This window comes from Heloderma suspectum, chromosome 2 (genome assembly GCF_057233095.1).
Source record: "Heloderma suspectum isolate Gila_16-S chromosome 2, 16-S_ref, whole genome shotgun sequence".
NCBI lineage: Eukaryota > Metazoa > Chordata > Lepidosauria > Squamata > Helodermatidae > Heloderma > Heloderma suspectum.
Window position 1 is genome coordinate 347,251,353 of NC_139459.1, and position 13,463 is coordinate 347,264,815.

Here is a 13,463-nt window from a genome sequence, read left to right on the forward strand (position 1 = left end):
AACACGGAAGCCCTCTGGAATCACATCCCACCTTGGAGTACTGGCAGCATTCCAGCTTCAGGGTGAAACCAAGCATCCCAGACATAACTTTGCCAGCAGCTGCTGCTGTAGGATTTCAGGAACAGGAAAAGCTAAGCACATTTACGGCCACAAATTGCAGCTGAAATTTGCATAAATTATACAAATTGTGGCCACAATTTACATGAATGCCGATTTTAACAAGAAAAAAAGACAGGGAAAGTCCCTGGATTGGGGGTGGGGAGCCCCCCCAACTCGGTTTGCAAATGCAAGCTGGGTTTCCCCACGATGGCCATCCCTGCTGGGCAGGCTGTTCTGGGTGAGGATGGACTTTCAGACAATTTGGTCCCAAATCATTTCAGTCTTTAAAGATCAAAAGCAGCTCTTTAAAGTTTAAACTGGGCTCAGATTCAGAAACACACCAGTACCCAGTGCAGCTGGTGCAGGATAGGTATGATATTATTGAATCATATCAGCCCCACCAACACTTGGGCAGCCGCGTTCTGCACCAGCTGAAGTTCCTGTACAGCTAGGGATGTCAGAGAATTCCGCCACAGACTCCAGTGAGACCGGATTCTTTAGAATCTGGCCCCCCAGAATCCATGGCGGAATGGTCTCCTGCCCCCTGCCACCCTGCGGAATCCCCCCGGGATGGAGCTTACCTCCGTCGTAGCGGCCACTATTTGCATGCTTGCAGGCAGCCGTGATAGGCTACGTAAGTATTTACGTAGCCTATCATGGCAAAGAGCAGGGGTGCAAATGGCGTAGCAGCTGCCATTTGTGTCCCTGCTTTAGCAGTGTTTTCCGATGGTCTTAGGCGACCCCTGTGAAAGGGTCGTTTGACCCCCAAAGGGGTCGCGACCCACAGGTTGAGAACCGCTGCTGTAATGCACTGTATGTGGGGCTGCCTTCGAAGACAGTTCAGAGACTCCAGCTTGTACAGAATGAGGCCACCCGAGTATTGGTGGGGGGCAAGGCGATTCAATCATATAACGCCTATACTGCACCAGCTGCACTGGTTACCGGTGTGTTTCTGAGCCCAATTCAAAGTGCTGGTTTTACCTTTAAAGCCTTAAATGGTTTGGGACCAAGTTACTTGAAGGACTGCCTACACCCATATCAGCCTGCCCACACTTTAAGATCAGAAGGAGAGGCCATTCTCATTTGCCCACCCATGAGAGCAGTCAGGTGGGTGACCATGCATGAGAGGGCCTTCTCTGCAGTGGCCCCACACCTTTGGAACAAGCTGCCATTGGAGGTCTGCGATGCTCTGTCATTGCAGACTTTTAAGAAGGCCTTGAAAACATATTTTACCAACAATATGACTGCTATTGTTGCTGCTGTTAACATCGCTGTTGCTGCTTTTAACATCATGGTTGGTTTTATTGTTGACTTTTATTGTTGTTTTTATATTTTTATCACTTTCAATATTTTAATTGTTTTTATGTATTTCATTGTTATAAGCTGCCTTGGGAGGGCTTCTGCCCTGAAAGGCAGCCAAGAAATATTTTAAATTAATAATAATAAATAAATAGACTGTTTTAAGCAATAAATACATATTCTTTAATGCCATATTTGTGTTGTCTGGCTTGTGAGAGCTTTCAGGGACCACTACCCATACATTAATTCTTGAAGCCCTAAACATCTGGTAAAGATTTGCAAATCTATCACTGAGTGGGGTCTGTCCTTAAAGCCTTTGTATTCTCTCTTGATCTAGTGAATCTCAGATACACCCGTTCAAGCTTGGGAAACAACCTACTCGGATGGAGCGAGAAGAAAGTACTCATCTCAACTAGTGCGTGGATAACTGAGGTGAGGTCCATCCTCTCCAGATAGGCCCACAGCTGGCATACTAGCCTAAGATGGTAAAAGACACAGTCCTGGACACTGCAGCCACCTGGGCTTCCCTAGTGAGCAGAGAGTCTAGGAGGACTCCCAGACTACGCACTTGGTCATTTAGAAGGAACGCAATCCCATCTAAGCCTAGTTGTCCTCCATCCAGAGTAGTTAGTTCCGCAACCCACAGTACCTCCATCTTGTTTAGATTAAGGTTCAGCTTAGATAAATTAATAACAGAGTAATTTAAAATTATATTTAAAGCTAAACGTTTCAGCTTCCACCCTCATCAGTAGCTGTGATGTTAGATGCATACCAGGAATGGCAGTTTGGAACGCTAGGAGTTAAAAATTCCTACAAAGAAAAACAGGTGGAGTGGTATAAGGCTTAGGAATTGTCCTCCAGGTTAATGCCATATGGACTAAGAGTCCCAAGTCTGTAGATCCAGAAGTTTTCCTTTCTGTCAAGCAAGTCACTTTCTTTTGTTTGTTCGACCGAAGCAATTATAAGTCTGAGAGACAATGTGCAAGTGAGTTGAAATGTCTTGCAACAGGCTGCTCTAGTTTTGGGGGGGGGGGGGGTTGGTAAGAATTGCAGATGTGTGGTTATGGAGCCTTTCTCTTAGGCCCATTATAGTTTTTCGTACACATTGCATGTAGAATTCATTTTCTTACATTCAGTTAAAAAGATCACATTGGTGGAAGTACATGTTACTGATTGTCTAAGGCAATTAAGTTTTGTTAGTAACTGTGCTCCTAAAAGAAGTAGTTTCTTGAAGGTAACTGCAGGTAATGCAAATGGCTGATTTACACTGGTGTGATCCTGGGTTACAAATATCTTAATTTTCTCCCTCCCAAAACCATTTTCCTTCTTCATAAACTACTGTCCCTTCATTATTCCATTTGTGTTTTTCTCTCTATTCAAGGGGCACAGGAGTGCCTCTTTAGTTAAGGGGGGGAGGAGGGTTGCCACAATTATTCTGTTCTTATGACACCTGTTGAGCTAACTTGGAATCCATGATGTGCTTGATGAGGTCTACGATTGTACCAAATGTCAAATTGGTATGGTGAAAATTGCTATAGGAACAGAAAGTTAAATAGTACTGACAACTGGCCCGTTTTATTTTTTAATCCATTTTTTTTAAACAGGAACATCAGATATTTCCTTCATGTGTTGGTGAAAGCTACTGATGTATTTTAGTCAAGCTTCTTGAGGATGGCATTACACTGACTAGCAGTGAAGGTGCAAGTCTGACTAGGGCAACATTTTTTTTTCAATCAGCTAGAAGGAAGCTCATTGTTTTATACAGACAGATTTTAGCCAGTTTCAAGGCTATTTTTGGCTAGGATTGTCTTTATAGAGCCTCGTGTGGCGCAGAGTGGTAGGCGGCAGTATTGCAACTCTCCCCACGACCTGAGTTCAATCCCAGCGGAAGCCGGGTCCCAGGTAGCCGGCTCAGGTTGACTCAGCCTTCCATCCTTCCGAGGTCAGTAAAATGAGTACCCAGCTTGCTGGGGGAAAGGTAGTCACGACTGGGGAAGGCAACCACCCCGCTACAGTCTGCCATGAAAACGCCAGCGAAAGCAGCGTCCCTCTAGGAGTCAGCAATGACTCGGTGCTTGCACAGGAGGAAACTTTTTCCTTTCCTGTCTTTTTATAATACTTTTTATTCTACTTTTATCTTTATAAATGAAATAAAGAACACCAGCGACATAATCATCTTCTACAGTTTCCAACATTACATTATTCTTAAGAGGACCCATCAATAATAAAATAGAGGGGGGGGGAAGAGAAAAGGAAAAGAGAAGATATAAAAAGGAGAGAGAAGGACAAAGGGGGAAGAAACAGAAAACAAAAACAAAAACAAAGAAAACAAAGCAGAATATAAACAAAAGATTACATAAAAAACTTAAATTTAAACTACATTACACATAAACTTCAAATATCACTCTACTTAGAAATTACATCTATAATATTACCAATCTTACAAATCAATACAGCATAAGTAATCAATTTCAATATTTTATCTTCAGGCTTATAATAAGGAAGCAAGCTTACAATTAATTTCCATTGGCCATATAATGCCCTTGAGGTACTATATAATAATAAAGCTTAAAATCAACCAGCCAGAAATATTCCTAATCCTAGTATCATAATATTGATAATATTAATGATAATAATACTAATTTAAAAGGAAAGAAAGAGATTATAAAGGATAAAAAAATAGAACAATCACTTATGTATTTTGTACTATCTATATTTTAGATAGTATCATTTCTAAATATATAAATGCGTGTGCACATTTCTATACACCCTCACATAGGAGCTTTAAGTACCATATATCATATCTATTTTTTTAAAAAAAGAAAGAAAGAAAGAAAAAGGACGGGTATATATAAACAGTTATCTCTGGCCTAATTTGGCTAGGGTTGTCCATCGCGTCGAAATCCAGGCCTTTGGGGGCCCAGTGGATCTCCACGATGGATCTGGCTTGGCTCCCATTTGCGAGCCGCCCAGTAGTTCCCCAAACCCGGTACCTTCTCTGTGCAAAATGGCAGTGGGCGGCGGCAGCATGAGTCCCCACAGCCAGTGGCACCGCTGCTGTGTGCAAATCACTCGCACTCTCCTTGCCGACAATGGGTTTGCCCATGACAGTGGTGGGCAGCAAGTGGCCACCTGCCGCAGCAGGCAGCGCCGCCATGCGCAAACCCCTCACGCCCTCCTTGCCGACACCGGTTTGGCGGTGGAGGCCGCAGGCAGCAGGCAGGGGTGGGAGGCAGCAGCGGCAGGAATCCCCACCACTGCCACCCACCGCCACCACCATGTGAACATGCACAAGTGGCTCCTTCTCCCGCTGCCAGGACCCAGGAGGGGGAGAAGGAGCCATTTGCGGTATAGAAATATATAGAAGAGAGCTTCGGCTACTGGGCGGTATAGAAATGAAATGAAATGAAATGAAATGAAATAAATGAATGAATGAATGAATGAATGAATGAATGAATGAATGAATTTGCACACAGTGGTGGGGTAACTGTGCGTGAGCCGCTCCTTCCCCTGGGATTTGGGAGGAGGAGAGAGTCGCACACGGCAGCCCTGCCACCATGCGCAAAATGGAGGAGGAGAGGGGAGGGCCGCTCCCCTCTCAGCCTCCTGCCCCCTCTGCCCTGCCACCATGCAAAGGTGGAAAATCTGCCAGCTGGCCCGACTCGGACCACACCGAGTCAGGCCTGCTGGTGGGTGTCAGGTTCGGAGCCCAGGGGGCTAAGCCAACGAAAGCTCGCCGAGTTCCTCCCCCAAACGGATTCCTCTGATATCCTGATTCGGGGCATAGTCTTTCACATTTCATAGAATCATAGAATAGTAGGGTTGGTTGGGGCCTACAAGGCCATCAAGTCCAACCCCCTGCTCAATGCAGGAACCCAAGTCAGAGCATCCCTGACAGATGGCTGTCCAGCCTCATCTTGAACGCCTGCAGTGTGGGAGAGCCCACCGCCTCCCTAGGTCATTGGTTCCACTGTCGTATTGGTGTAACAGTCAGGAAGTTTTTCCCATGTTCAGCCGGAATCTGGCTTCCTGTCACTTGAGCCCATTATTCCAGGTCCTGCACTCTGGGATGATCGAGAAGAGATCCTGGCCTTCCTCTCTCTCTCTGTGACAATTTCTCACGCACTCATCACCACCTAGTGACAGGAGGAGACAGGGGCCTCCAGAAAGGTTTTATTCGACTGCAGTGGGTCCACTTACTTGATCCTACAAGTTTTATGCATGAGTGACTAGTAGGTCTCACTAAATAAGGCCCTTCCCACCTCTCCTTTAGAGTTTCTTTATTCCACTTTTTCCGCAGCACCTCGTCCCCTGATTGGAATTGGTGGATTGGTGCATCGAACGGTAGCCTCTGGAACGGCACAGAGTAAGCTCGTAGCTGTGAGAGAACAGACTGCAGAGTAGTTAATTGCCCCCTCAACATCTGATCCCCCAATTCTCATTTAACCTCTTCCCTTCTTCTGCAATGCACCTGGGGGGGGGGGAATCCAAACATTAATTCAAAGGGAGAAAGTTTTATCTCTTTTCTGGGCATCCTTCGAACCTTTGTCAGAGCGACAGGCAAGGCCTCAACCTACGTGAGCCTAACCCCTCTCTGGAGTTTAGTTAAAGTTTACTTGAGGCTATGATTGGCTCTTTTAACTTGGCCACTCGCCTGGGGTCTCCAGGGGCCAACCTTTGGGTAACGGTGGAAGTAAAGTGCGAACCCTGGTCTGACTCAATAGTTTTGGGCAAAGAAAACCGTGGTATTACCTCTTGCAATAGTTTGGAGACTACAGTTTTTGCCTGGCAATTTTTACATGGCAATGCCTCTATCCATCCTGTCATTTGACACACAATGACAAGCAGGTATCTGTAACCCCTGCAAGGTGGCATTTCAGCAAAATCAATCTGGACCCTCTGGAAGGGATAATATGCCCAAGGCCTCCCCACTTTGGGTGGAGGAGGCGATCTTGTAGGGTTAGTTTTCTGGCAGATCTCACAAGTTGATGCTAGCCGATGGGCGCGGACTGTCAAGCCTGGGGACACAAACAGTCTTTTACAGTATTCAATCATAGCTGAGGCCCCTGGGTGTCTGAGGGAGTGATGCACCTGTTCTAAGACGGCCTTCTGCAAGGTCTATGGCAGAAGTAACTTTTTATCTGTCATCTGGATCCACCCATCGGCCCGAGGATATACTCCGTGTTCCTGCACCATCTGCAACTCAGAGGAGGAATATGTGGGTGGGTCCTCCTGCCCCAGTAGGACTAGGAACACCCCTTGAACTCCCTCTCGGGCTGCCCTCTTTGCCGCCTCATCTGCTTTTTTATTTTTATTTTTTTCCTATCTGTCCTCCTTCTCTTTTCTCTAGGGATGTACGAAAGTCACTTACCTGGTCTCGCAGCTTGCTTCACGGTGGGGGGGAGGTGCTTCAGTTCTCCCCCAAAGTTCAGGCTGGGGGGGGAGGCGCCCCGCCTCGCCCGGCCGAAATTCAGGCCAGGGAGAAGCGCCCCTTCTCCCCGGCTGCGAACTACGAAAGTAAAAAAAAAAAAAAAAAAAACGTGATAGGCTACGTAACGAGTTACGCAGCCTGTCACAGCTAGATTTGCAAAGTCAGCCGTGATAGGCTACGTTAATCGTTACGTAGCCTATCACAGGTGACTCTGAAAAAAAAAAAAGCGCGTACGCAAGTGGCGGCCCCCATGGGGCGCCGCCATTTGCGTTCCTTATTTGGTCCCTGTAGTCTACGTAAAGATTTACGTAGACTACGGCGAAAATAAGGGCAATGCTATTGGGCGCCGCCATTTGCGTATGCGCTTTTTTTTTTTCAAAGTCACCCATGATAGGCTACGTAACGATTAACGTAGCCTATCACAGCTGACTTTGGAGATCTAGCCGTGATAGGCTACGATAATCGTTACGTAGCCTATCACGGGGTTTGTTTGTTTTTTACTTCAGCTGTAATGGCGGCAGCGGCAGCCAGTCAAAAGACCGGCTGCCACCCCCGCCCCTGCCGAAAGCCCGCTGAACCGCCGCCGGGACCCGCCGCTGGGAGGGACATTCGGCAAAGGAAAGTCCCATCCCGGAGGGGGGGGGCGGGGGGGCGGAGAATTTCACCGCTGATTTCGGGGGGCCGAATGCGTTGGCGCTCGGCCCCCCGAAGATTCGGGGAGAAATTCTCTGCCAACCCTACTTTTCTGTGAGCTTGGACGTGGATGACAGCCACTTGTAGGGGCAATTGAAGGGCATCGAGGAGATCCACTATTAGGCCCCCGTTGGCCACCGGGGATCTATTAGCCATGAGGAAGCCTCTTTCTTTTTATAATTGCCCATGGGCGTGTACGATGGCAAAAGCTTTTTTGCTATCAGTGTAGATATTAACTCGCTTCCCTTTTCCGGCCTGGAGCGCTCTTGTTAGGGCCACCAATTCAGCGGACTGGGCGGAGAAATGTGGCGGTAGCCGTTCTTCATGTATGCTCTTGTCTTGAGTGATGACTGCTGCTCCTGTATACTGCTTTCTGTATAGCATGTAACTGGACCCTTCAGCAAACAAGTCTTGAGCCCCTTCAATTGGCTCATCTTCTAGATCAGGTCGGCCTTTTGTATCTAAATTCAATATCTCAAGGCAATCATGGTCGGGTGGTCCGGGCTTATTTGGGCCCTGGAGTATTGGCAGTAGGGCGGCGATGTTAAAGCTGGAACACGCTTTAAAGGTGAGGCTCTTATTTAGGAGTAGGCTTATCTCATATCTGGAGTGCCTGGCAGGGTTGAGGAATTTACTTCCTCCTCTGGATTTCAGGATCTGCGGCACACCGTGGGGGACCCAAATTTCAGTGGGTCCTCGGCCAACCTCTTGCCACAACGTCTAAGACTTTGGAGTAATATCTCACAGGCCTCCAGGCCAGCCCTTTCTTCTGGCAGAGAACCCCCGAAGCTATCCCTTGTTTTCGTGTACATAGAGCCTAAAGGGCCGGTTGGGGTTCGGTATAGCCAGGGCAGGTGGATTCACAAGGGCAGCTTTGAGACTGAGGAAATACTTATTTATCTCTTTGGTCCATCTCCACTCCTTTAGTTTGTCTTTTGCAACGCCTCATATAATGGTCGCACTATTTCTCCATACTCTGCAATCTATAATCGACAGAACCCAGTCAGTTTCAGGTAGGCCCGTAGCTCGCGAGGAGAGGAGGGAGCAGGGCAAGTGCAGATAACTTCAACCCTGTCTTGGCCCAAGCTTCGTGTTCTTTTCATTAGTTGATTCAAGAAACTTCACGACTTGTTGAACTAGCTGCACTTTTTCTCTGGACACCTTGTAGCCTCCTTCGGCCAGATGATTCAGAAGGGAGATTGACCCTTCTAGACATTCGTCCTTGGTATGAGACGAAATTAGGAGGTCATCACAATACTGCAAGAGATTTATCTCAGGGTGTTGATGGATTCATGGCCCTAAATTTTTTTGAAGCTGTTGGCTAAAGACGACAGGCGATAAGTTAAGTCTCTGGGGAATCACTGTCTATGTTAGGTGAACCTTGGCCCCGCCTCTTGGGTCCTCCCATTGGAAGGCAAATAACGGCCTCGAGTTTGGATGCAGTGGGATACTGGAGAAAGCATCTTTCAGGTCTATGACAGTAAACCATTCATGGCTTTCTGGAATTTTTGTCAAGAGAGTGTGTGGGTTTGGCACCACGGGGTAGGGGGCTTCTATTTGCTGGTTGAGGAGGCGGAGGTCTTGCACAAGTTGGTACCCTTTTCTTTCCCCTTTGGATACCACGATGATGGGGGTGTTGTAGGGGGACATTACCTTGATTAGGTGTCCCTCTTCTTGCAGTCTTGATATTACTGGCTGCAGTCTAATTTTTCCTTGTCGCGATAGGGGGTACTGCTTCACATGAACTGGCCTGGCTCCTGGTTTAAGAGGTATTCTGTAGGGTGCAGCTGTCTTGGTGCGGGCCGCCCCTCCTTTTCTAGCCCAAACCAGGGGATTAACTCGGTTTTTTTTATCTTTCCATTTTCCCCCCTTTTCTGCATGGGGTTCTGGTATGGTGTTTAATAGTGCCATCTGATAACTGCTACTCTGCTGTTTGGGGAGCCGCACCTCCATTTCCCCATCTGGGGTAAATGCAATCTCGAGTTGGAGTTTAGCCAATAGGTCCGTCCCTAATAATGCCACCAGACAAGAGGGGGTACAAATAAACACATGCCCTAAATGGGTGTTTCCAACCTTTGTGAGGAGTGGTTGGGACAAGGGCACCCGGGCAGCTTTCCCTTCAACGCCCATTATGGTGGTAGTCCCTCCTGTTCCCCCTGTTGGCCGAGCAAGAGGGAGGATGGACAGGGCGGTCCCCGTGTCTATGAGGGCATTGTAAGGACGGTCCCCAACCTTTATTCTGACCATAGGGTCCCTTCTAGACTCTGTTATGGCCAGGAGGGGGCCGGGCCCCGGTCTGTCCTAGCCTTCCCTAACATGGAGGACTCCCTGAGCTCCTCCCTCAGCGTCATCCCTCTCTTTTTGTTTCAACGCTTCACATTCACGTTTCCAATGCCCAGTTTTCTTGCAGAAGGCACACTGATCCTTCCCAAGGGGAGGCCCCTTTCTCCTTCCTTTCCCTCTTTTCCCTTCTCCTTTCTTCTCTTCTTCCCCTTTCAACACAGCTGCCATAAGCTTTGCCTGCCGTTTTTCACGCACTTTATCTTCTTCTTCTTCACGTCTCTCATACACCTTTTGGGCCACTTCCACTAACACTCCCAGGTCCGCTGCCAACCCTCCTTCGACTTTTTGCAATTTCTTTCTAATACCTTGGCAACTATTACCCACCAACTGAGTCGTGAGAATTCTCAAATTATTGGGATCACTCAGATCAATGTCTGTATATTTCCCAAAGGCTTCTCTCAGTCTCTGAAGAAAAGCTGCAGGCTTTTCTTCTTTTTTTTTCTTCTTCTTTCTTCTTTCTTCTTTTTTTCTTCTTTTCTTTTCTTTTTGTTCTTATCTTGTTTTAATGTTAAAACCTTTTGTAAATTGGGGGCCTTCTGCGCAGCTTGTCTCATGCCTGCTTAAATGAGCCGAAAGTACTGGGCATGCCTCTGCCTTTGTGCAGCAGTCGCCACTCTCCAATCAGGCCGTCCTAAAGGCAACACCACTGCTATCTCATCTTCGGTCACAAGGGGGAGCTCTGAATAGTAGGCTTCTGACTGAGAAAACAAGTGTTCAATAACATTTGAGTGTCGTCCCAGGTGGGGTTGTGAGTAAGCCTCACATTCTCCATTAAGGATAAGAGCGGCCCAGGATCCTCATCAAAAGGGGGGTTGAACTGTTTCTAATTGTACAAATCAGATGTCGTAAAAGGGACATATATGAACATAGTCCCTTGGGGATGCTGAGCAGTAGGATCTGGGATCTCTCTTATGGGGACCGTCAGTTTGGTTGGTGGTTGTGGATCCTTTTGCAAATTATAGGTGGAGCCCCCCTTCTCCCCTCCACTCTCTGGGCTATCCGCCTTTTGTAAGACAGGCCCCACTTTTATTAACACCCCCTCTTTATAGTGAGCACATTCATCTCTTTTAAACGCGGCTTTTTCCGAGTTTCCCTGTGACTGCCATTGCAATCAAAGCTGCATTCTGTTTGACCTTTTTTTTTCTGCCTTTTCTCCTTCACACTATTGAAATCTAACAGCATGACTGAAAAATATTTTTTTCATCGTAGGGCATAGTGGAGCAGATCTAGCAATCCTACTGTTTTTCCGGCTGCATAGTTAGGGCCCATCAAGATCAAGGGAAGGGCATTTTTATATATGCAAAAAGTTTTAAGCCACCATTTTTGCATCGGCAACTCCACACTTCATGAATTTTGACAGAGTGTTAGGCTTGCCTCTGAGCATATAGAGTGTCTAGACAGTTCAGATTTTGAGAAAGAGCTGGAACACGTGGGGCAGGAACTTTCTCAGGCTTTAGAAGCACAGCTGGGCTTAGAAGTGCCACAGGAGAAGGGGGGGGATTTTTCTTTCTCACTTCTTAAGAGAATTTATTGCCCCTCCCTTTTTCTAAACGGAAACTAACTTTTGTAGTTTCTCTTTGAACTTTTTGAAGGCTGTTTCATTTGTAGTCTGTGAATCTCTAGCAATTTGCATCTGTATGCTTCATTAGGGTAAACGAAATCAAAGCCTTGGAAATACAGCTTTTTATCTGAGTTTTGAAGTTACAAATTAAACTGTGCACTTATCTGATCACAAACACACAAACTACAACAACGGGAGTTTAAGGCTATGACAAGCCTTACAGTACTGTTTATGGCAAGTCCTTAACAGTCTAAAGTTTTAATCTATGTGCAGAGTGCCTCTTAAAAGTTTAAACAATAATGGATCCAAACAAAAAAAGCTTAGCTTTTGGTAAAGGCTCTCTGTTTCTTCATTAGTTTAAAAGGGGAAAGTGTAACCTTACACCTCTTTTAGATTCTTCGACAGATAAGAGCAAGGACTGCTCAGCTTTCTAGCTGTGATGTTTTAACTTGAGCAATTCTTTTGCAAATCTTACTGTTTCTATTAGGTCCTTACAGACATTTTCTAGCCGAGCCAGGCAACCCCCCCTTTTAGCTCTGCTTTCAGCAGACTGGCAGAGATAAGCTTACACAGACCCAGACATTGCTGTCTTTGTTCTTTTAATTTTGCCACAGTCTTTAAGACATTAAACAAATCTCTTTCTTTAGCTGTTCTCTATGATTATCAACAATCACTTTATTATATACTTTGGACACAACATTTTTTCAGCTTCCCCCAGTTGGCCAGCCAACACTAAATGTTACCCACTCCCCATTACAAAACTTTATGAGCTCTTGTCATCTTGACACCATAATCTAACTTAAACTTATTCCAGTTGCGCAAACAACATCCCAAGGGTGTTGGAGACTTTTCTTCAGGCCTAGAGTGGGATCCGCCCATGACAGCAGTGGTTTCAGCCAACAATTCGTACGCTTCGCCCCTCTCTGACCCAGTCCGTCGCTGGGGTAGGGAAATGCAAATCGGGGCTCCTCACTCGCTTCGCCCAGAGGCGTCTCACACAAACCTCACGCACACACACCACTGTCCCGCAAATTCCCCGAGTGTAAGTTGCCACTTACCCTGGAGTCTCAGTACTCCACCCGCAGCTGCGTCCAGCTGCCTCATGGATCCACTGCCGGTACCTTAAAAGGGTGCTCTCGGTCTCCCTTACAATGGCGTTGGTCCCCGAGCGTCTCCCCGCCATCAGGGAGGGGAAGGCAGTGTAAGTTAACCGCCTGTGGCCACTTCCCCACCACAGCCCCTCGGCTCGACGCACGAGAACATGCCCCAGAAGGCACAATCCGAGTCACGGCACCAAATTGTTAGAAAGAGTTCTTGCTTCTGGTCAAATGAGAGGCCAGACAGGCGACAGTGGAGCCAACAAAGTTTTATTGATCGTTTTGCAAAACGGGTGCAGAGCAGTCTGGACCCAGAGTGTGGCATGCCCAATCTTTTTATACCCCCCCCCCCACGGCTCAATACTTCTCCATCAGTTCTTGTCTCTGCGCATGCTCTCAATATAAACTGACCCATTGTTCTTTGTCTCTTTGCCTGCTCTCAGTATAAACTGACCCATTGTTCTTTGTTTCTTTGCCTGCTCTGTTTAAGCTGACCCATCTGTCACATGTCATGCCTACATGTCCGAGTCACTAGCTACACTAGCTACTTATGACCTCCCCTTTTTATCTAACAATGTTGGAAGTAATTCTGGCAAGAAACATAAGCTACCAGCCACTTCTTTCTTGAAATCAACAGAGTCGTGTGAGGCCTCAAAGACTAATACCTTTATTTTGATATAAGCCTTTCGGTATTTTTCTAAAGCCTCAGTTTGCCTTTTCTGTTCAACAGCTTGCTGCTGGAGCAGAAAAAAATGGGTTCAGGCATGTTTTTTTGTGTTGTTGCATGGGTCACACTGCCCTGAACCCTTTGCTTTGCACTCATGATCTTGAACACGCTTGCCTCGGTTCGCCTTTTCGGATTGCAGAAACATGTGGGTTCAGAGAAGTGCTCTTCTGTATTGGTGTGTGGGTCAGACCCCTACCCCAACCCTCTGCTTTG

The 13,463-nt window shown here is 46.8% G+C and overlaps 1 long non-coding RNA gene across 1 annotated transcript in view; it reads right to left on the reverse strand.

Moving 5' to 3' along the window:
* The window catches only part of LOC146355399 (uncharacterized), a 17,957-nt gene extending 5,122 nt beyond the window's left edge, over positions 1-12,835 (reverse strand). Inside the window, exons 1-3 of the long non-coding RNA XR_014787168.1 lie at positions 12,485-12,835; positions 6,770-6,907; positions 5,661-5,776 (exon numbers count right to left, since the gene is read on the reverse strand). This is a non-coding gene — a long non-coding RNA (uncharacterized LOC146355399). The remainder of the gene's footprint in view (positions 1-5,660; positions 5,777-6,769; positions 6,908-12,484) is intronic.
* Between the last annotated feature and the right edge of the window lie 628 nt (positions 12,836-13,463).